At 38.6% G+C, this 24,383-nt stretch overlaps 1 protein-coding gene and 1 non-coding gene across 2 annotated transcripts in view; one reads left to right on the top strand and one right to left on the bottom strand.

Moving 5' to 3' along the window:
* The window catches only part of SASH1 (SAM and SH3 domain containing 1), a 983,107-nt gene that overhangs the window by 843,383 nt on the left and 115,341 nt on the right, over positions 1-24,383 (bottom strand). The gene's annotated exons all lie outside the window — the stretch shown is intronic.
* On the top strand, positions 23,986-24,070 carry TRNAS-GCU. Its single transcript is given in 2 exon segments — positions 23,986-24,022; positions 24,026-24,070. It is a non-coding gene; the product is annotated as a tRNA-Ser (tRNA).

Genomic DNA, 24,383 nt, shown 5'->3' with positions numbered 1-24,383 from the left:
GTGTACACACACCATACATACACACAATGGAACATTATTCCATTAAAAAGGGAAATCTTGTTATTAGCAACGTGAAAACATGAGGCTAAATGAAATGTCAGACACAAAAATACAAACATTGTTTGATTTCACTTATATGTAAAATCTAAAAAAATCAAACTCAGAGGACCAGAGAGTAGAACAATGGTTGCCAGGGGTGGAGAATGTGTGGAAGGAATGGGGAGATACTGGTCAAAGGGTACAAACTTTCAATTATAAAATGAATATGTTCCAGGGATCTAATGTACAGCATGGTAATTAAAGTCAATAATACTAGATCCTATACTTAAGGTTTTCTAAAAGTAGATCTTAAGTGTTCTCACCACACACAGATTGTGTTAGTTAACTAGTTAGTTAATTAACTAACTAGACTGTGGTAATCATTTCACAATGTATATGTATATTCAATCACCATGTTGTACACCTGCAAAAAAAATCACACTGTAGAATCTAAATGTATAAAACCTTTATTTGTCAATCATACCTTAATAAAGCTAGAAAATATAAGAGTCTTTATTTTGCCCCTTCTGCTTCATCTCAACAGTTTTATCTTTCCTTGCCATTTTCCACCCCAATCTTGAACTCTATCTTCAGTTACACCAAACAGCTATCACTTCATAGAAGGTCCCCTGTCCACTTTCACCTCTAAGAATCCTTTCTACTTATGCCCAGAACACCATAAATCCCATTGCTATGTACTTCTGCTAGTCAAATCCTACTCATCTCTCAAGCGCCAGAAGAACATCACCCCCTGGAATCCTTCTACTCTCACATACTCAGGTATCTTATCCTTGCACTCATCTGCTGTATTTTAATTTAAATAAACTATAAGCCTCCTATATGTATTTCATTTCTTATTGGATCCCTAGAGCCTAGCACATCTCTGAAAGATTATTATATATCAATAAATATTTGCTAACTCAAATTTTGCACATGAGGTTGATCTCCTTTTCTTCCTATATGAAAAAGTGAAAGTGAAGTCACTCAGTCGTGTCTGACTCTTTGCAACCCCATGGACTGTAGCCTACCAGGCTCCCCTGTCCATGGAATTTTCCAGGCAAGAGTACTAGAGTGGGTTGCCATTTCCTTCTCCAGGGGATCTTCCCGGCGCAGGGACAGAATCCAGGTCTCCCGCATTGCAGGCAGACACTTTACCATCTGAGCCACCTGGGAAGCTTGAACCCAGGTCTCCCACATTGCAGGTAGATGCTTTATCCTCTGAGCCATCAGGGAAGCCCAGGAAGTTATATACTAGTTGCTAAATCCTATGCAAGTTACCTAACTACACAGAACTATAGCATCCTTATCAGGAAAACAGAATAATAATACCTGTTTCACAAAATTGTATTGAAGATAAAGGATCTCACATATATAAAACATTTGCCACAGGGCTTGACGTTTAGTGAGCCACTGATAACGATCCCAGTGTACTGATGAGCCAAGGGCCATTCCTGGCATATATCTGTATGTTGTCGGGCAATCATAATTCAAAAAGACACATGCACCCCATTGTTCATTGCAGCATTATTTACAATAGCCAGGACATGGAAAGATGAATGGATAAAGAAGGTATATATGTACGATGTGGTACATATACACACTGGAATATTACTCAGCCATAAAAAGGAATGAAGTTGGGTCACTTGTAGAGATGTGGATGGACCTACAGTCTGTCATACAGAGTGAAGTAAATTATAAACACAGTATCATATATTAACACACGTATGTGGAATACAGAAAAATGGTACAGATGAACTTATTTTCAGGGCAGGAAAAGAGATGAAGAGAACAGACATGCGGACATGGGGGGAGGGAGGTGGGGAGATTGGGGCTGACATATGCACTACCACGTGTGAAATAGATAGCTAGTGATAACCTCCTATTAGTACAGGCAGCTCCGCCGGTGCCCTGTGGTGACCTGGATGGATGGGACGCGGGTAGGGTTGGGAAGGAGGTCAAGAGGGAGGGGATATATGTATACATATAGCTGATTCACTTTGTTTTACAGCAGAAACTAACACACAGTATTATAAAGCACCTTTGTGCTTAGTCATTCAGTCGTGTCTGACTCTTTGCAACCCTATGAACTGTAGTCCTCCAGGCTCCTCTGTCCATGGGATCCTCCAGGCAAGAATACTGGAGTGGGTTGCCATGCCCTCCTCCAGGGATCTTCCCGACCCAGGAATCAAGCCTACATCTCTTCTGTCTTCTTCATTGGCAGGCTGGTTCTTTACCACTAGCACCACCTGGGAAGCCCATCAAGCACCTATACCTCAATTTTAAAATGTTAAGATTGAAAATTCTCAAATAAAAACTCAAGGTTTTATTTTATTATGAAAACAAGTCTTAAGATCTAACAGCCCTGGATCGGTACTTTTTATGCAACAATCAGCTGGAGCCAAGTAACACCAACTCTTCTTGGATGAGACACAGGCATTAGTTTGCCACAGACCTCACTAATCCTTATCCTTGACCAGCTTCTCAGCTTAAAACCATCTGTGCTTAAGACCCTCACTGCACGAAATTATGGAAAATCCTTTGAGATGAAAAGTGTTAGCATACGTGGTGCAAGATTATACCTAGTACAAAGGAATTCAATATAACTGGCTCTTTCCCTTTCTCCAGATGGCCTGCATGTTTAAGCTGAAGTAAATTTATAAATATATTCAGCTATAGAAAAAGTCTATGATTCTAACCTACAGGTCAGCTTTATCACCTCAAGCAGAGGAAGGGACAATGTTTCTTTTGTTTTAGAAACAGATTGCATGAGCTTAGAGAAATGAACTTGGAGAGTGCTTTTTTTAGAGACAATTTCCAAGCCCGCTTCCACAGGTGGTGCTGTCTGGCATGTTGACCTCACACAGCCCAGGGGAGCTGGCCTTTGCTCAATTTCTTGAAAGAGAGATGTCAGGCTCAGTGACCCCCAAGTGGGGATTGTCTTCCCTCTTTACACTTGCCATCAGCTGTTGGTGGCATTTCTTCAAATCAGCGAGGTGTCCTGTTGTGCGGGGGAGGGGGAGGGGGCGCCCCAGGCGGGCAGCCCCATGGAGCCTCTGGCTGCGGCATCTTCCTCAAGCCCCGGGATGCTGGTGTTTCACATCACATGAAGGGGGCTTCCCGGGCGGTCTCTGATGTTCGGTTTTGTTATGTCTTTTCACCGAACACAGAAATCCGTCTGTGAACATCTTGACCTACAATTCTATGCAGATCAAACTACAACCAGCATGTTTCAATCACAGGCTTAAAATTCAGCGCTGTTGGTGAACTCCAATTCTAACCCTGATCCTAATTTACTATTTGACCAAGAGGTTTATCAAGGGGCTTCTATGAATTTTATTTCTCTTTTGATGCCTTAAAGAATTCGGGGGTTATAAAACATATGATACACACACACATACATGCAAAGGCACATAAAACAATTTCCAAATGTATACCCTAGAAAATCAAGTTCTAACTTTAACATAATGAGATGAAAGCAGTATGAAGCAAAGTGGTCTTGAAGAAATCAATCTTTTCAATTAATGAAAGTACTTGATAATGTTTCTACAAAAAAAAAAAAAATCTATTTTTTTGACCAAGTTTTGAGACTCTAATTATCAAAGTCCTAAAGAGATATTAACACATGGTTGGGGAAAATTTGTTCCTACACAGTTAAGAATTGTGTTTATTTCCAAAAAGATACTAACTGTATAAATAAAAAAGCACATAGATTAATAGAGAGGAATTTTAATAAAACAAAGCAATATAAGAATAAATCTAATTTCTTCTAGAGACTTCAAAAACATTCCTAAGGAACGTATGCAAAACATCTTGGTCTTCTAACCTCTAATGCTTCCTGGTGTATGTGGTCCAGTTCCTCTCTCGCTTCTCCTAAGCAGAAAGACAGACATTAAGAAAAGTCTAGACCTCAAAAGTGAAAAATCCCAAGTCTCTTTGCCTCTTCTGATTGGGTTTAAAAAAACAGTTTTCTAATTGGAGCAGCGTTTCAGAAGCAAACACTTCCAGGCTTGGTGTCTACATTTTACAGTCAGCAAGAAATACTGTTTATAATTTCACGGAAGGTAAAACATTTCACCAAGGGCAAACATTCATCACGCAATGAATCAACGACCAGTCACCTTTATCCCCATCCGCATGCAAATAGCTTCCCAATTTTCCTACTTGTCATTATATGTGACATTTAAACTCAGTTACTTTGGACCTACAACACTAGTTAACCCCAGGCAAGCTAAGATTCCAAACAAACCCTTGCTAATGTGTCAGAAACTCATAATTTCTTTCTTCCTTTCTGTTTAGTAAAGTCTTCCATAAACATATACCAAATTCTGTGTAACAAAATGCTTCAGACTATACACTTTACCTTGGCAGAAAAGCACAATGTAACAATTGCTTCTTACTGGCAAATAAGTGACAAGTCTAATGAATTTAGGATGATTTTCCAGTTGGAGATTTTATTTTTTCTCTCTAATTGTTACCTCAAGGTAAAAGAAATAAAATTCAAATCAAACCAGTAGTCCACTTTTTTTCTTTAAACTATATCCAAGTCAAATGAAGGAAAAGAGGTACTATTAATATGACCCAGTGGAATAAAATTAGCTTCCTTACTGTGTGTTAGTTGATCTTATCCCCACTGCATAGATAATTAAGAAAAAAATCCACCCACAAGACTTAAAGGACTGTAAACAGGACATCTAATTGCTAAGCAAATATTTAATTCCTTGTAAAAATTTAATGGGATGTTAAATCCCATAGAAAAATACATTCAGAAAAATATGCCAAGTATAGAGAAAAATATAAAGAATATAGAACATATAAAAATCAAATATGTTGGATGCATGAGACAAGTGCTTGGGCCTGGTGCATTGGGAAGACCCAGAGGGATTGGGTAGAGAGGGAGGTGGGAGGGAGGATCGGGATGGGGAATACATGTAAATCCATGGCTGATTCATGTCAATGTATGACAAAACCCACTACAATATTGTAAAGAAATTAGCCTCCAACTAATAAAAATAAATGGAAAAAAAAATCAAATATGTGTACTGTATTTGCTATAAATAAAAGTAAATTCTTAGTTTTTAAAAGAAGTATTAACAAATGGAATGAAATATGGTCTTTTCAACTTACCAATAATTTTTGAGACCTCTCAATGTATTACAATATTAAGCTATTATTCCAGCCTCATTGCAGATACTTCTCAAGTATAATTATGTCACCTATTCAGTCATTCTACTGCATAGTTTTCAGTGAGCACCTTTCATTTAAAATGCCTCTATTTCATACTTTTTATTATAGGAGTTTTATGGTCACTTGATTATGAATCCTCCGTCCAGTCATCGCTGCTCTGATTGAAATCACTGAGGTTTACCTTTTTAGGTGCTGTGTGCATGCGTGCTAAGTTGCTTCAGTCACGTCTGACTCTTTGAGACCCTTTGGACTGTAGCCTGCCAGGCTCCTCTGTCCATGGGATTCTTCAGGCAAGAATACAAGAGTGGGTTGCCACGCTCTCCTCCTGGGGATCTTCCCAACCCAGGGATCGAACCTGCATCTTTTACATCTTCCGCATTGGGAGGCGGGTTCTTAACCGTCAGCACACCTGGGTTTTGTGTTGATGACTACCCAACAAAAAACTATCATATGGATATTTTTACTGAATACAAGGGCTCACCCATGAACACTGCACAAGTCATTACCTTCTTCTCTTTCCCCATTCTTATAGTTTGGTCAATGGGCAGAAATTTCCATTTCTCCTGCTTCCATATAACAAAACTCACAGATTGGTTGTGACTGGTTGTGGCCTAGTTGGTCCAACAGCCATCAGACTACGTCTCAGTTTACCACATATCTGGTACAGAGGCAACAATATAATTTTATTTGCCCTTTCATGAAAACCTGAGGTCTTCTCTTTAGTTTAGCTACATATTTTTCCTTTAAAGGCATTTAAAAAACAGTAACAGCTATTTGAGAATCTAAGAAAACTATGGACACTTTTCTCAAAGCTATGAGCCCAGGCAGACCTTTCCCCCAGCATGCATAACAAAATTTGGCTTTCGATTTAGGGAGAGCCATGTTATAATTGATGCTGTATCATTTGATGGCATCCTGAAATCTCATACAACTCCCATTACAAATGACTATGTAAGCAATTTTATGTCACTGACTCTTTGGCAGAGAGAGATGCTGGGCTTCAGCTGGAAAGGCACTGGGTAAACCTCACCAAATAAAGTGCAGTGATATATTTGACACTAGGAAAATAGAACATTATGAAGATGGGAAGATTTCATGATTTTTTTTCATCCCAGCTGGAAAGATCAATCAGACTGGGGATATCTTTAGAATCCAATCAAAATTTCTAGTAGGAAGGAGTTGCAGATACAGAAGGAAAGGTCATCCTTTATTGCCCAACCCAACTCAAGGTCCTACCTAATGATCTATGTCCTAATAGGAAAGTCAGATTCACAGGCAAAAATTGCTAAAGATGCAAAACTGTTTCCACAAACAGTTTTATGGACTGGCAGAGTCACACTCATTGTGTAATTTGAAGGTCTTAAAAGAAAATGAATAACAAAAATCTGATCCCAGAACTCCATTCCCATCTCCTGACAAAACTTCTCCCACCATATCTTCATTTCTGTAGGCCAAGTAATTCTATTCTTCTAATATTTTCTTGTTTATTATAGGGCTAAGCATAGAGCATTAAATTTAAAATATACATCTCTGGCATGTAAAAAACTTAAGCACTAAACATCTCAATCTTTTAAGATGAAAGGTAAGAAGTAACTATTCACATGCCCATATATGTGAGGATCTGCAGTATCAAAAAAGTATCAAAACAGAGAGCATGAAATAGATATGAAAAAGCTAAGTGTTCCTCACTAAAACAATGAATAAAATTACTATATCATAAGTTTACTGACTAAATTTCTTATATGTGGGGAAGTAATAATTATCTCCACAGAGTGAGAAAACCCTAAGTAGTTTGTGTTTTCTGTTTTTTTCAGTGGCTTTATTCTGGTGTGATAATATAATGGATAACAACCAACTAACCAGTGAGGCCAACCCCATTCACACTCACCCTGAGCCCCACATCCAGATAGGCAAGAGGGCAGCCCCAGGACAGTGGCAAGACTTAGACTGTAGGAATATGCTACAGAACTGGCTTGAGGTTTTGCAACCTTGGTTTGGGATTATTTATAGTAAGACTGGGGTCCCATAGCTATTAGAAAGTTATTAAAAGTCAGTTTATTTGCTATCACACTGATGTTTTAATAAAACACTGTTTTGATTTCCTTATCTGTAAAATGAAAAGGTTGGACTACATGACTGCTAGCACTAAATGCTGGTAGATGTCTCTAAGAATAAAGTCTTTTGGGGAACATGCAAAAGAGGACCTTGCAGCTAGAATGTAAAGGTCACATTTCAAAAATGCAGTCCATGAGCAGAGTAATTCAGTCACTGTAATGACTTATTAACCTTGATGGCTGCCATGATTACAGTGTCATCTGAACTGGGGCATCAACTTCAGAATACACACTCTTTTCAAGTGCACATGGAACATTCTCCAGGATAGAGTGCATGCTAGGAAACATAACAAGTCTCAATAAATTTAAGAAGGCTGAAACTATGTCAAGAGTCTTTTCCAGAAACAATAGCATGAGACTAGAAGTCAAGTACAAGAAAAAAACTATAAAAAACATAACACATGGAGGTTAAACAGTATGCTACTATACAACCAGTGGGTCAATGAAGCAATCAAAAAGGAAATTAAAAAATACCTGGAGACTAATGAAAATGGAAACATAAGGGTTAAAAAATTATGGGATCCAGTAAAAACAGTTCGAAGATGAAAGTCTATAGTGATACAAGCCTACCACAAGAAAAAAATCTCAAATAACCAACCTCACCTTATACTTACATCTACTAAAGAAGGAAGAACAAACAAAACCTAAAGTTAGTAGGAGGAAAGAAATCATAAAGATCAGAGCAGAAATAAATGAAATAGAGACTTAAAATAACAGCAGAAAAATCAATAAAACTAAGAGCTGGTTCATCGAAAAGATAAACAACGTTAATAAACTTTTAGTCAAACTCATCAGGAAAAAAAAGAGTGGGAGGGCTCAAATCAATAAAATCAGAAAAAAGAAGTTACAGCTTCTAAAATACAAAAGATCATAAGAGATTACTGCAAATAATTATATGCCAATAAAATGGACACCCTAAAAGAAATGATAAATTTTCTAGAAATATACAATCTTTCAAGACTGCCACAGGAATGTAAAACATGAACAGACCAACAACCAATAATGAAACTGAATCAGTAATAAACAAAACTCTCAACAAAAAGTCTAGGACCATATAGCTTCATAGGTAAAGTCTACCAAACATTTAAAGAAAAGTTAACACCTATGCTACTCAAACTATTCCAAAGAGAAAGGAATGTTTCTAAACTCATTCCACATATCATCATCACGATACAAAACCAACAGAGACCACAAAAAAAAAAGAAAAGAAAAGAAAATTACAGGCCAATATCCCTGGAGAACATAGAAGAAAATCTCCTCAACAACATATTAGAAAAGAAAAATCAACAGTAAAATAATCATTCACCAAGATCAAGTGGACTTCATTCCAGGAATACAAGATGGTTCAACATCCACAAGTCAATCAATGTGATACACCACATTAACAAACTAAAGAATAAAAACCATATAGTTATCTTGTTGAATGCATAAAAAGCTTTTGACAAAATTCAACATTCATTTATGATAAAAAAAAAAAAAAAAAATCAACAAAGTGGGTATAGAGGCCCTATACTTCAACATAACACAGTACATCCCCTAGCTGTGAACCTTCTAGTTGTGAACTTTCAAAGATTGCAAACATGTGTTTGTATGTCCAGTCATGTGAGTTACGTCATGTGTGGCATACATGGTCACAAGTGGCTGTGATTTTGATCTTCACTTTGTACTTCACTGTACGGTGCTGCATACAGTACAGGATAGTATCTTTACTTCAAGCTCAGGATGTCCAGAAGCAAAAGGGGAGACAGAATTGAATCCAGCAAGGAATCAGAACCTGTGCCATCAATGTCAGGCACGAGTGAAATGACAACTTGCCCTCCATCTCCTACTGCAGAGGACCCTTAGTTCTACCATCTCCCACCTCCTATCCCTCCCCCAGGCAGTAACTCTTCTTGCCTGCTCACTTGATCCCAGCCCCTTTATGCCAGTTGTTGTACTCTACAACTGTACTTTATCCAAGGTACTGTATGGTAAGATTAAAAGTGCTTATTTTTTGTGTTTGTTTTTTATGTATTATTTGTGCTATGTATTATGACTATAGTGCAATAGGTTTATAATACTTTTCACACAAGTCACTTTTTATGTACTATTTGTGTGAAAAGTATTATAAACCTATTACACTACAGTACTACATAGCCGAGAAAGAAGAATACCACAATATCTCACTTCGATGGGGAATCTAAACGACAAAACATTCAAGCAACACAAACTGGAAACAGATTCAGATACAGAGAATAAAGGGATGGCTGCCAGAAGGGAGGTGAGTAAGGAAGTAGGTAAAATAGATAAACGGATTAACAGATAAAAGCCTCAGTCAGTAGAATTCAGTAGCTCAGATGTCTGACTCTTTGCAACTCCATGGACTGCAGCATGCCAGGCTTCCCTGTCCTTCACCAACTCCTGGAGCTCGCTCAAACCCATGTCCATCGAGCCGGTGATGCCATCCAAACATCTCATCCTCTGTCATCCCTTTCTCCTCCTGCCTTCAATCTTTCCCAGCATCAGGGTCTTTTACAAGGAGTCAACATTTCACATCAGGTGGCCAAAGTATTGGAGTTTCAGCTTCAGCATCAGTCCTTCCAATGAATATTCAAGGACTGATTTCCTTTAGGTTTGACTGGTTGGATCTCCTTGCAGTCCAAGGGACTCTCAAGAGTCTTCTCCAACACCACAGTTCAAAAGCATCAATTCTTCGGTGCTCAGCTTTCTTTATAGTCCAACTCTCACATCCATATATGACTACTGGTAAAACCATAGCTTTGACTAGATGCACCTGTGTTGGCAAAGTAATGTCTCTGCTTTTTAATATGCTATCTAGGTTGGTCATAGCTTTTCTTCCAAGAAGTAAGTGTCTTTTAATTTCATGGCTACAGTCACCATCTGCAGTGATTTTGGAGCCCAAGAAAATAAAGTCTGTCACTGTTTCCATTGTTTCCCCATCTATTTGCCATGAAGTGATGGGACCAGATGCCATGATCTTAGTTTTTTGGATGCTGAGTTTTAAATCGGCTTTTTCAAGCTGGCTGATCTATTGTATAAGCTTCAGTTATACAATAGATAAAATGTGGGGATGTACTATATAGCATAAGTAATATGGTCAATAATATTATAATAACTTTCTAAGGGGTAATACAGGTATTAGACTTATCATGGTGATCATTTCCTAACATATGCAAATGTCAACTTATTTCATAGCACATTTGAAACTAACATAATACTGCACATTAATTATCTTTCAATTTAAAAATAATAAATAAACTGGAGCTTCAGAAGATTTCTGGGATCATCTAAGGTATATCTTGAGACTCCCTTGGACTACAAGGAGATCCAACCAGTCCATCCTAAAGGAGATGAGTCCTGGGTGTTCATTGGAAGGACTGATGTTGAAGCTGAAACTCCAATACTTTGGCCACCTGATGTGAAGAACTGACTCATTGGAAAAGACCCTGATGCTGGGAAAGATTGAGGGCAAGAAGAGAAGGGGAGGACAGAGGATGAGATGGTTGGATGGCATCACCGACTCAATGGACGTGAGTTTGGGTAAACTCCGGTAGTCAGTGATGGACAGGGAGGCCTGGCGTGCGACGGGTCATGGGGTCACAAAGAGTTGGACACGACTGAGCGACTGAACTGAACTGAGGGTACACCTCCCATTTTATAGATAAGGAAGCTGAGGTCCAGAGAGCTGACATTTCTGCCAACAAGGATATTATTTAGGGCCTTTCTCATAGCCTGTGACACATGAAATTAAATACACCAACAACAACAATGAATAAAAATGAGAAAAGCTGGAAGCTGAAAACTTTTATCAAATCTTTAAAGCAAGAAAGTTTAAGAGAAAATGGACTCTTTAAGAAATAATTACAAGTGGCACACACATTTTTGCAGTAAGCTACAATCTAGCTCATTATTTTCCTACAAAGAAAAAGAAAACACATTGTGTGATGTGTGTATAATCCTCGTTCTTCACTTTACAGGAAACAAAAGAGATAGTTTTAACAAAAGGTGTAATTCATTATTTCCAGACTCTAGGAATTAAAATAGAACAATAAAACAGGACAACAAATCAAACATCTTTATGTTCTACTGTCATTGCTATAACAAAAAAAGAAGTATTCCAAGAATATGATTTTTCTTCTAAGCATCTTATAACTGAATTAAGAGGAATTTACTTTAGTAAATACATCATGAATCCAAACTCCAGTGAAACAAGCAAGAATTTTACTGCAAAACTCTAAAAGCTAAATTATCTCACGTTTATAGGTAAAATGAATAGATTCTATACTGCTTGCCTCTCATCAAACACTATAAATGTAACCACACAAGTCTTGCAGAGTGGCATGTAGGGCAGAATACCAAAGAAAGCTCACAGCGGAGTTTGAGGCAGCTGAATGTTAATCACGTACAAAGCTCTTAAAAATTTAGGATCTGGATCATTTAAAAACACACATTCTTTATAGACATTTTGAAATTTTATGATGAGAGTCTCGTCATCCAGTCATTAAATTTTTGAGCCAAAAATTTCAAAAAGACAGAGAGAGGAAGAGAGTCAGAGTAGCATAAGATGATAACCAAGCTGGAGAGACCAGCCCGACCTGCAGAAGCTCTGAAAGGCAGCCTTCCTTGTGCCTCTTTTCTGATCACTGCCCCTTTTTGCTCAGTCACTTCAGTCATGTCCAACTCCTTGCGGCCCTATGGACTGTAGCTCGCCAGGCTCCTCTGTCCATGGGATTCTCCAGGCAAAAATACTGGAGTGGGTTGCCAATTTTGCCCTTTACCATTTTTTTAAAAGGTCCACCTTCCCAATGGGGTTGATTTGCTCCATCAAACCCACTGTGAAGAGAGCTCTTTGACTTCACTGTAGGCAACGAATCAGCTCGCATCTAAGTAGAGCCTCCCCCAGCAAACGGGCAGAGGACTGACTGCATAACGTGCTGCTGATGCCTGTTTTAACGGAAGGTCGTGGGAAAAGAAATTGTTGGAGGAAATCTTCCAATCTTGGATCTCCAACTTTGAATCAAATATCTCCGTTGCAATGTGGATGGGCCTAAAGATTGTGATGCTAATTGAAGTAAGGGAGACAGAGAAGGAGAAACATCATATGACATCCCTTATGTGCGGAATCTAAAAAGAAATGAGACAAATGAACGTATTTACAAAACAGAAACAGACTTAAAGAAAGAACTTATGGTTGCCAGGGGGAATGTTAGGGGAAGGGATAGTTAGGGAGTTTGGGGCTGACAGGTACACATCGCTAGATTTAAAGTAGATAACCAACAAGAATCTGCCTGCAATGCCGGAGACCTGAGTTTCATCCCTGAGTCAGGAAGATCACCTGGAGAAAGGAATGGCAACCCACTCTGGTATTCTTGCCTGGTGAATTCCATGGACAGAGAAGCTTGGCGGGCTACAGTCCGTGGGGTAGCAAAGAGTCAGACACGACTAAGTGACTAACACTTTCACTTTCAACAAGGAACTACTGTATAGCACAGGGAACTCTGCTCAATGTTATGTGGCAGCCTGGATGGGAGGGGAGTTTGGGGGGAGAATGGATACACGTTTATGTATAGTTGAGTCCCTCTGCTGCCCACCTGAAACTATCCCAACATTCTTAATCAGCTATACTCCAATATAAAGTTAAAAGTTTTAAAACAACAACAACAAATATTTCACCTGCAAGAGCTGAGTGCTGAAGAGGTAGAAGAATTCAGGAATCAGGTTAAAAATCTGGATTTCTCAGATCCTGTATCCCGCCCCAGTCTACAAAGCAATTCCCATCTATCATTGTCCAACTATTATTAATGTCTCTTGGATGTTAAAGCAGGTTTACAGAGGATTAAGGAGCCTAAAGTTACTATTATGCAATTTTAAAGTTTCTACAAGAGTTCAATGAATCTTCAAAGGGATATTTGAGTTGAGGAGGCAGAACAAGGGAAGCTAACATTAAATTAAAAAATGCTTAACTGCTTAGCAACGAGATAAGCATCTGAGTGATCTTCTTGAAGAAAGTCCTCAGGTCTAACTAACTTTGGAGGTCATGGCTTTGAAGCAAAAATCTGACAAAGCCAGTGACCGTTTGACTTGGCAACTTTTCCAGATGCTTTTCCATTTTGCCATTAAGGAAAAGGCATCATAACATCTTACTTCTTTTAATAAGGAAACTTCACATGGAACCTGTTTTAAATGGGGTGAAAAAGCAATCCTGGTTAACTGGCGAACTATGAAGTTTGAAAATGTACCTTTCTTCAAGTTGTGAGAATGTTTTAGCATTTTAACCATTTTTTAGGATTCCTCCTTGGAACTTGGCTAGATTTTGCAGAGCTCTGCTGAATTTTACATTTATCCTCTCTTACCTCTAATCCTTTTAACTGCAATGTGTACAGTCTCAGCCTTAAATAGTAATTTATTCTTCTCCCCCATCTTTACCCTCACAAAAAACCCTGCAATATCCTTGCCCTTTACAATTGGCAGCAGCAGCCTTTCCTAGTAAAAATCAATCCATCAATAACTGCCTCGATTGGAAGCTGTCCTTGTTTCTACACGGTTATCAGAAATTACGTATGCTGAAGTTTTTAGGGAATGGGCAGCCAATTAAAATAGAGCAGATGTTCACATTGATGAATCTGAATAACTATTATGTCCTGATTTTCTAAGAGTGAACATATGAAAATCCTTCCAAAAAAGAAGCAAAGGAAACATGTATAAGCATGGTTTTCAATCCTTCTTAGTTAGAAAGGCAGCAGCTATGAGGGAATGGAAACCTACTCTCTTCTCTCTGTTCCTCCAGGCCTTCTTGCTAACAAAAGACAACTCTGTTGGCAGGAGGATGTAGCACCCACACTTTGGTAATGGAGCCCGCTGAGATGATGAGCCATCACTCCTCAGGGGGACCCCAGAACAGCAGCTCCATCCTTCCTGAGCAGGCAGAGCAGAGGTTTGAGCTATGCATGAAGCTTAGCAACATCTCATATTGAAAATATCGTTCACACTCCTAAATATATACGTTGGCTACACCGAATAAAACCTGAATATCCTTACCTTGAATATACATTGAATATACGTACATTTTCACAGATCAAATACTGGATAATGTTCAGCATTTTTAACGGTACAAATCTCATTAATTGTGCTTTTGTATTTTGCTACTAATTCATACAACTAGAGTATTATACTTAGATCAGAACTGAAACCACATCAAAGTTAGAAACTCTGGCATCCTAGCATGGATGCCAAGACTAAAAATTTCACAAAAGGTTAGATACTGAATAACTTTCACTTGCCAATTTTTTGAAATTTACAGCTTAAATAACTGACTTTATCCTGTCTATTTTTAGAACCAGAATACACAGCACAATGCCTGTGCACAACATACCCAGGTCAAAGGATGTCTAGCTCTGTGCCCTAACTATTCTTTCTTACTGGGGAAAATCAGCCAGTATTTGGTCTGAAACAAATTAATCAACATATATGAAAACACGAGTCTACCAAGTCATTAGCTAGTAAATGAATAAGTTGTTAAATTTGAATTAAAATACATATACCGGTAACACAAAATAAACTTAACAGCATTGTCCCTGAATTAGAGAAGGTTACCATCTAAAATAGAAAATGTTTAAGTTGACAGACTCATGAAGAATAAATTCTGTATTTAATTTATTCCAAATTAAGCCATGAAAGTGCTGGCATCGAGGTTTGAGGGGCCCCACACTATTTACCCGCAGATGACTTGGCCAATCTGTTGGCCAGGGCACAAGCAAGGTTACTCAGGCCACAGTTCTCAAAATAATGTCGTCCACCTCAGGGCAGGCCCTGTGGACAGAGCTGAATTTCAAACTCGGCTCAGGAGACTGATGAACGTCAATACATTCCAGTCAGTCTCATCTTACATTCCTAATCAGGCTTTTCAAAGGAATTCCCAAGGTGGCTGTGATTCACAGAATGGACAGAGAAAATGTAATTATGCTACTTTAAAACAAAATCAAAATGCCAAAGTATATATCTTGGCAGAAAAAAATATCTTTATGTAATTCCTTTGAAGCCTTTGGTGAGCAAAAGAAAATGTTTCGGTCATGCAGATAAATGGACTAATACCCCTAACTGACAAATAACAAGTAGGTTATATGTGCTATAACCATCCTGTTTCTTATCAAGAGCAAAGCATTTTCAGAAATAACTGTATTTTAAAATAGCATCCAAATTGGCTTTTCCTTTGCTTAGTGCTATATTTTTTCCAAATATTTGGTGGAAAGACAGAGAGAGAGAGAAAGATTGAGAGACAGCACAGGAGCAAGCAGGTATAAATGGTAATGCTTTTCTCTGTAGTCCCACTACCATTACTAAATGTAATTGAATGTATTAGCAGGTCTCTGTAGGGATGTGATATGCTAACACACTCTAATTTTCATTAGTTTCTCAAAACTGTCAGGTGAGGAATTTAAAATATGTACATGATAGAAATTAATAATGGCTGGTACTGAACAAAAGTATGAAACCAGTTTAAATGAATAAAAAAAAAAAGCAGAAATTGCCCATGTAAAGGAAGATGGTTAAATCACACACAGGAATGCACTCAGATGACAGCCCCCTATCCATTTTCCTGAAACAGCTGCTGTGCCAAAGAGTAAGAATGAACACATAAGTCCTCACGCCCCCGTCATGGTGAACAGCCTTGGATCCCACAGTGGGGTGCTTAGAGAAGCTAAAACTGTTGATGAGATGGAGGGTTCCTTTTTCTTTTTCTACAATGAAAAGCCATACAAGAGTCAGCTAAGACTTGTCAGTTAAACTGCACATTTTCAAGAAAAGACTGCTGATTAAAAAAAAAAAAGCCAGCTTTGCTGAGATGTTCATACCTGGACATATCTGGGGAGGTATCAAAAATGGCAAAATAGCTTTCAAGTCCATCCTTTATATTCAACAGGCACATGAGGGTTTAAGGCCATCTAAATGCAGCATTTCATTCCAACCTTGAAATAACCCAAAGGACAATAGGTAGGTAATATTTTCTCCATGTTTCAGAGAGGAAGAGCTGTGGTTCATACTTGCCCATGAAGACACATGTTCACCAGGGATCTGGAGCTGAAATGAGTTTCCCCCTTCAATGCAAGGTTGATGGAGACCCTTAGGTGCTGAGCTGAATATGGGAGGCATTCTGCATCCAACCTAGACTGCCCCTGTTGTGGTGGGATGTCCCCTCTCTTAATACAAGGAGGACTTAGCAGAAGATGTCGTGCTGCCTGGAGTGTCTCAGCAGGTCCCAGAGAATGGAGGCTGGCCAGTGTCTGGATGGCTCTGTGCAAGGTGAGCAGTCCTCTCTGGGTTTTCCAACACCCAGATTTCAGCCTACTCCTGGCTGCTGCCACCTCTGTCTCTTTGCTGTCCTCACGTGGCTGGTGGATCACTTCCTGGGACGAGTGATTCTCACACATATTCTTCTATTCACCCAACTCAACGTCTTTTCTAAAAAAAAATTCCCTAAATCTTTTTTTTTTTTAATCTGAATTAAAGGTAGATTTAAAATTTGTCTGTTGAGCATGTCAGAACATTAGGCAGCAGCAGGGGACTCATGTGTCTCGGGAGCTGTTCATCAAGGGTTTAGATAATACTGTGAATAATAGTATTTAACATCTGATCACGGTCTGCCACATGACTGACCCTTTATGAAGATTATTTGGTGCAGAAAGGCTGGACCTTCACACAGGTTTATCTGACCCCAGAGTCTAAATGCTTAACCACTGGGCAACATCATGCCAGGCACTGGCCACAGGAAAAAATATTGGTAAGAAGTGATAGATATAGGAATCCAATGACAGGTATCTTCTTTTTACGATCCAGGCCAAGTGACAAAAAAAGAACAGAATGAGATTTCATATTTCATCCCTATGGTTTTATGCAAGTACCTTGATCACATGCTGATACGAATGAATACTTGGGAGATATTTCAATTTCTCAATTTTTACTGATGGCTTTCTAATTTCTAAATTTTTGGTGAGGGTGTCATCTCTGTTTACTAAAAACATGATAGTCAACCTCACAAATGTGTACTTTTCTTGGTGTTCAGCAGAGTTTAGTTCTCTTATTTATTACATACATTACCTTGCATTCTCATAGTCCCCCAGCCTTTCTGGATTCTTCCAATCAACCATAATATCCCCTCCTTGGAACTCCCAGAGCACAAACTTAGCCACTTGCTAGGGCACTGACAGGCACTTTATCCTGTCTTCTAATAATGTTATGGACACATCATCTTTCCTGACTTTCCAAAGACAAGACAATAAAGACTTCACTGGATGCATCTTTATAAGCCCAACACCTGCTACAGTGACTGACATAAGGTAGACAAACAAATCAGCCTTGGTTAAATCAATTACTAACTGAAAGAAACAAATAAATACTATTACAATACTCAATACGGCCACAATAAGTCAGGGTAACTAACCGTCTCACCCTGGTTGCTTGCAACATCAAGCATTTAGACTCATGCTCTTAGATTTGCATAGTTAAGCTGATCCGGGTGGGTTTCAGGTTGAGGGTTAGCTGGGGGTGATGCCAGACAGATGGGCTCAGGTCTGCTCCATACATATTCATTTTAGGCCCTAGTCCTGAAGGGGCAGAGGCTATTTGGGCATTCTTTTTTTTTTGTGGTGGATGCATGGTGCATGAAAGTTCAAAGAGTGCAAGCACATTTAACGCCTCTGCGTAGGTCATGTCCCTTAATGTTCCATCGGCTGAAGCCAGTCACATGAGCCCAAATCAATGGAATGAGAAGCACATGCCATCCGCAGGGAGAGTAGGAGGGATGTGAACATTTACTGACAAGTACCCATAACTATGAAATTATTAGTTATTGTACCATAACTATGAAATCATCACCAAGTCAAAAAGGGACCGAAGCAGAAATTAGACTAAAAGGTTAGGAGCTACAACTAGAAATTACTTTAAAATAGGCATGGATATCAGAGTCCCCCAAATCTAGTTCAAAATCCAACCTCACCTTTCTCACATGTATTAATAAAACTGAGGATATTAATAGGCCCTACCTCACAGAACTGTTAGGAAGACTAATAAAATGATCCATGTGAACTATTTTAGCCTAGCATCCTAAACACCAAGCAATGGTCATTTTCAGTACATTTAAATACGCATTCAATAAACATGATACTGCAGCTGGTGGTGGGGGGAACAGGGGTGACATGAGGCCGATGTCAATGATGGCAGTGGCGACGACAGTGACAAGTCACAAAAATTTCAATTATTCATGAATGAGCTAATTCTAATTTCAACAACTTCATGATATCTACAAAACTAAACAAACAAAGCGAAGCAAAATTTTGGCAGTCATCTCTGCCCGTGAGCTGTGAGGAACATTCTAAAATGTTGGCTCAACTCAAACTGCGCCTATGTGTCTACATGTGTCTCCAGTTGGCGACTCTCACTCTTTGAGTCCTCTTTCCAAACCCTCTGTGACCATCTAAGGAGTTTTGCCCCTCTTCTTTATATTCTTCTTTTTTTAAAATTTCTTACTCATTCAATCTACTATGTCAAATCATTTCTCTCATTGTCCCTTTTATATCTTTCCTTCATAATCTTCACTTTGTAAAAGCTAAAAGAACAAACTCATTTCTTCCACATCTACTTCCAGAGCATCAATTCAACACTACTGAATTTGCACTGTGTTACAGGTGCTGTATTGTATGCTGGAGAACACATAAGCCTCATAGGAGAAGAATCCGTCCTCTGAAAATACTTGTAATCTAATAAATGAGCCAAATCTTCGATGTCTCAAGAAGATGAGAGAATGGGAAAGGGGTAATCTCTATGCAGTGGAATATCAGTCAGCCATTAAAAAGGAATGAAGTATTGACTTACGCTTCAGTGTGGATGGGCCTTGTAGACATTCTGTTGAATAAAGACGCCCATTATAAAAGACCATCTAAAAGACCAGATAAATGACTGCATTTATATTAAATTTCTAGAACAGAAAAATCTCTAGAGAGAAAAAGCAGATTAGCAGCTGCTGAGGGTTGGTGGTAGATGGGAGCTGAGGATAAATGAGGCGTGACTACCAACACATACAGGATTAATTTTTGAGATGATAAAAATATTCTAAAATTGGCTGAGGTAGTGGTTACAAAATTCTGTGAATATACTAAAAATCATTGGATTGTATACTTTATTTTTTTTTTGGATTGTATACTTTAAATGAGTGAATGGTATGTGGATTGTATATGTGGATGACATCTCAATGATACTATTTTTAAATAAAGGGGGAAAAATACAGTTTGCACCAATAATTTTAAAATTCTCAAAATGAAGCAAAGGTAAGTAAAAAGAGGAATAGGAAGAAGGAGAAGCAGCAGTACCATAACTTTTTGGAATGCTGTCAAAAAATTATCTGGAATGTTCAAATTATATGCAAATTACCAGATCAAGCTAAATGCTTTGCATAAAAGCTGTTGTGCATTGGCCTCTAGAGAAAACTATTTCCATACCGGTATCAGAACTTCAGTTGGAAAAGCAGCAGTTGTCAGCTCACGGGGGTCTCCACAAAAAGGTTAGACTAGTGAAAGCAGATGATGTCCCCCGTCACTCCTAACCCACCCAGCAACCAGCAAAGCTGATGCTGTCATTGGCCATTTCCCCCCGGCCACAGAAGGAATAAGAAATTGCGGCCTGAGGGTCAGGAAACCTCATAAAGAGAAGTCAGAGCAGGAGGTGCCAGCTGGAAATTTTCATATTCTCAAAGGAAGAAGAGCATAACCCTGATGAGAGTTTATCTGCAATAATTACTACAGTTTCAAAATAAAGAACTAGGCACTTTGCCCCCCAAATGCTGTATTTGGTGCATTTTGGAAGAAACTTCATTGAGCCTTAGGCATTGAGTAAGATGGTCTCTTTTAAGAAAGTAACCAAAAACTAAAACAGCCTTCTGTCTGTCATTTCACTCAACTGTCTGCTGAGTTGATGGGTTACACCTGGACGCTACTGACTCACTGACCACATTTTGTTCTTTTTGTTCTCTAGAACCTGTGGCATAGAAACGCTTAATATGTGTTGAAGGAAGGAAAGAGGTTAAGACAGTGGGAAGGAAAGAATGTAAAAAAGAGAAAGGAAGAATTTATATAAATTATAAGATTTTAATTAGAACAACCTGTTAAAAATTTAAGTTACGAGCTGTAAATAGTGGAACTGATCTAATGTCCTCCATAGCATGAACTTAGAAAGAGTATAAGTTTTAAGGCTTATTATGTTTAAATGAGCATTAGCCATTGACACATGCTTTCAAATTTTATGACTCAGGACTGGATTAGAAGTGAGCAGTCAAGAGCAGTCTGTTGTCACAGGACACATATCAAGCCTATAGTCTGAATCATCCCTGATCCTTTGATTTCTTCTTCTTTAGAACAGGGGAAAACTAGGTCAATTTTGTCTTAAGAAAATCAAAGGATCAGGACTCAGTGAAAACTCTTCAGTGGACAGTGAGTAGGTCTTGGATCTTTCAGGGCAACCACTGCTGGTGACTAGGATGGCACCCAGGATACCCCCTCCATACCCCCTCTGGGCTGTGAGAAGAGGTGACCTAAACGGGAGATTCCCGATGCACCCGCACAAGAAGAATCCATGTGGTCAGAAATCCAGGGATAACAGTCCATGCAAAGTAAAAGTAAGTCTGACACAGAACAAACACTTAACAATCATCATGACCACACTGAACCCCACAATTCAGATCAGTTCTGACAATCAGTATCAGATCACTGTGCTGTCCATTTTCAGACATTATTCTTTTACTACTTTTGACTGGTTAGTCATTTTAAAATGGACTGAAACCCCCAAACCTCTTCACACTTACTGCTAAATTACATCCTGTGTCTTGTAAGCATGTGACTGGTGTTAATAACCTAAATGCGGGGCTTTTCGTCTCTTCCATTGAATTTCATCCTGTTGGACTGCCTGTCGATCTACACCTTGAGAGCTGTTTAGACTCTGATTTTGCTATCCAATATATTAATATTTTCCCTAGCATCATATTCAGGGATTTGATCATCACAAATACCTTTATCCACCCAAGAAAATTAGAAAATGGGGAGCATGAGAAACAGACGATGAATCTCCATGATGTTCCACTATAGGACGTATTCCAGAATGTACTCAAGATAGCAATGGGCACTGCTTGGGTATGGTCATTCAACCAATTAGAACCCAACCAACGATGTTATTCTGTAGGCCAGAGGTTTTCCTCTATCCTCTGTAGAGTATTAGGAGTTCCAGGGGCTGCAGGAGAGAGGGAGTAAAGGGTAGGAACTCTCTCATCTCCCTAAGCCAACTCTTTTTCGTTTATGTTCTTTCTTTCTTTTTTTTTTTACATATTGTATTTCCTCATGATGCTTTGTTTGAAAAAAAAAATCGTTTGTGTTCAAACAAATCTTTGAAAACCACTGATTTAGACAAAATTTCTCCATTTTCTATGAGTGCATTATGAGATCCTTTTGACAAATATCTTTTGAAATTCAGATAGACTGTCCTGACCCCCCTCACCAGCACTCCCCTAATCCTACCATCAAAGCAAATCATCTTCCCAAGTTCAGTTGGTTCCTGGTGATCGGCTTCTTTTTCTCTTTTTAATTCCCCAAATATGTTTGTTTAAAGAACCCTCTTATTGGAACGAGCATTAAGTTTATTATTTTTAAAATTTAGGACCACACTTGCCAAACCATAGAATTTTAGAAATTATTAATACTATTTTCCCCACAAATTTTTTTTTATTTTTTTTTCTTCCCCACAAATTCTTAAAAATGGTCAGTAATGGTGTAAAAATGCAATTTTCAAGTTATTTCAGTATGTTAGATTTCAAATCATTCCTACCAAAGGGTGAAAGTCATTTAAAGGAGTCAGGAGCTCTAGTATAATCTCCTTGTATTTGGAGCCTCACTCCTCTATCTAAGACTTGTAATGAGATTAAAGAAACTTCATCAACATTCAGGAATCAAACAACAAGCACATCTATGAGCATTATCAAATGGCCTACAATAATAATAATTTCATTCATGAGGAATTATACATCTTCATAGACTAAAAATATTTACTAGGCTTTCCTTCAATATTCAATAACTGTTCTGAACAAATCCCAGGCACTGGGCTATGGAGGCTGACATTATCAACCTTTCTGCACATATCAAAAATGTACAGCGATAAGAGTGGCAGGGAATATCTGTACAAAAAAAAGAAAATAAAACATTAGTGAAATGTAAACAGTGTCTTTAAAACTCTGGTAAAATTAAATATTTTTGCCAATGAAAATGGCAAAATAGCCTATAAGAAATAGCTTGGTTTCGAGTCAAATTTCATGTAGGTATAAGACTGGCAATACTTTAGGCTGTCATCCAAATACAAAGAAATGTTCACTGCAGATTTACTAGATAGCACTGCAAAATCTAGACTGGGCATCATAAAGAACACAGGAAAAAGGAAGGATAATTATGTAAAGCCAACATTTGAATGCATTGTGTGTGGCTGGCAGACTTCTCCTGACTCACATTAATATTCACATCGGGCACTGTTTAATGATGCCATTCAGAATGGGGATATGAGCAGGAAGAGGTATAGAGGCAATCAAAAAATAATTTATTGCAAGAGAAATATTCCTCCCTTTGAAGCATCATTTTAAAAAGAGGCACTTTTTTTACCCCCTGTACCTAATTTTACTAAATAGATTCTCTTCCCTGTCAAAACCCCAAGGGTACTTTATGAGAAATATAAATTGGTATGATAAAAAAAAATTCTATACAAAATGTATATCACTCAGGTGACACACCACATGGATCCTTTAAAAAAAAATCAAACTGTGTTAAACATAAGCAGGGGCTTTCAGTTAGCAATAAGGTGCTTTTGTAAATATTTTTTTCCAGTTTACCCAGGTAACTTTCAAAACCTGAAAGAAATGCTTCTGTTGCTGTCATTGTACTCCAGATCTGTCCAGTATCAAAAACCCAAATTAAAATTAAATCAGGAATGAGAAACCATCAGGCTACTTCCAACACTGAATTTAAAGGTTCAAGTTTCTCCTCCTTATGTAAGTATTGCCTGAGTAGTTCTAAAGCCATTTGTACTATTAGTAAAGTGGTGCAGTTCTATATTTAACTTACAATGTTTATCTTTTGTGGAAGACCTAGAGAAAGAAAGAGAAGGAGGAAGAGAAAGAAGAATTACAACAATAAAACAACAACAACAACACACACATATGTGAGCAGTAATTATTTGCCAGACACTTTGCTAAATGTTTTATATGCATTAATTTTTTAAGCCTCCAAAGGACCTTATATTGTAGGTACTATTATTTTTCCCGTTTTAGAAACCTGGAAACTGAAAGGATAAGTAATTTTCCAAGGTCGTGGAGTTTATTTAAAACCCATAAGTTAACACAAATCACAAAGGCTAAACCTGTATCTTGGGCTTCCCTTGCGGCTCAGCAGGCATAGAATCTGTCTGCAACGCGGGAGACCTGGGTTCGATCCCTGAGTTTGGAAGATCCCCTGGAGAAGGGAAAGGCTACCCACTCCAGTATCCTGGCCTAGAGTTACATGGACTGTACAGTCCACGGGGTTGCTAAGAGTCAGACATGACTGAGCAACTTTCACTTCAGTTTTGCCAGGACGAGGTGGCCGAGTGGTTAAGGCAATGGACTGCTGCTAATCCACTGTGCTCTGCACGTGTGGGTTTGTATCCCATCCTCGTCGACTTGCAGCTTCCACTTCCTGCCTTCAGCTCAGGCTTCCCAAGTGGTGCTGGTGGTTTTTAAGAAAAAAGAAAAAGAAAAAAAACCTTCTCCTGCCAATGCAGGAGACACGGGTTCCATCAGGAAGATCCCCATGGCAACCTACTCTAGTATTCTTGCCTGGAGAATTAATTTCCCTCAGCAAAGGCAACTACTTTTGGGCTTCCCCCATAACGCAGTTGTTAAAGCATCTGCCTGCAATGCAAGAGACACTGGATCGATCCCTGGGTTGGGAAGATCTCCTGGAGAAGGGAAAGGATACCCACTCCAGTATA

Source organism: Cervus canadensis, chromosome 33 (genome assembly GCF_019320065.1).
Source record: "Cervus canadensis isolate Bull #8, Minnesota chromosome 33, ASM1932006v1, whole genome shotgun sequence".
NCBI classification, from domain to species: Eukaryota; Metazoa; Chordata; class Mammalia; order Artiodactyla; family Cervidae; genus Cervus; species Cervus canadensis.
Note: the sequence above shows the minus strand (reverse complement) of the source record. Positions and strands in the feature narration are given on the sequence as shown.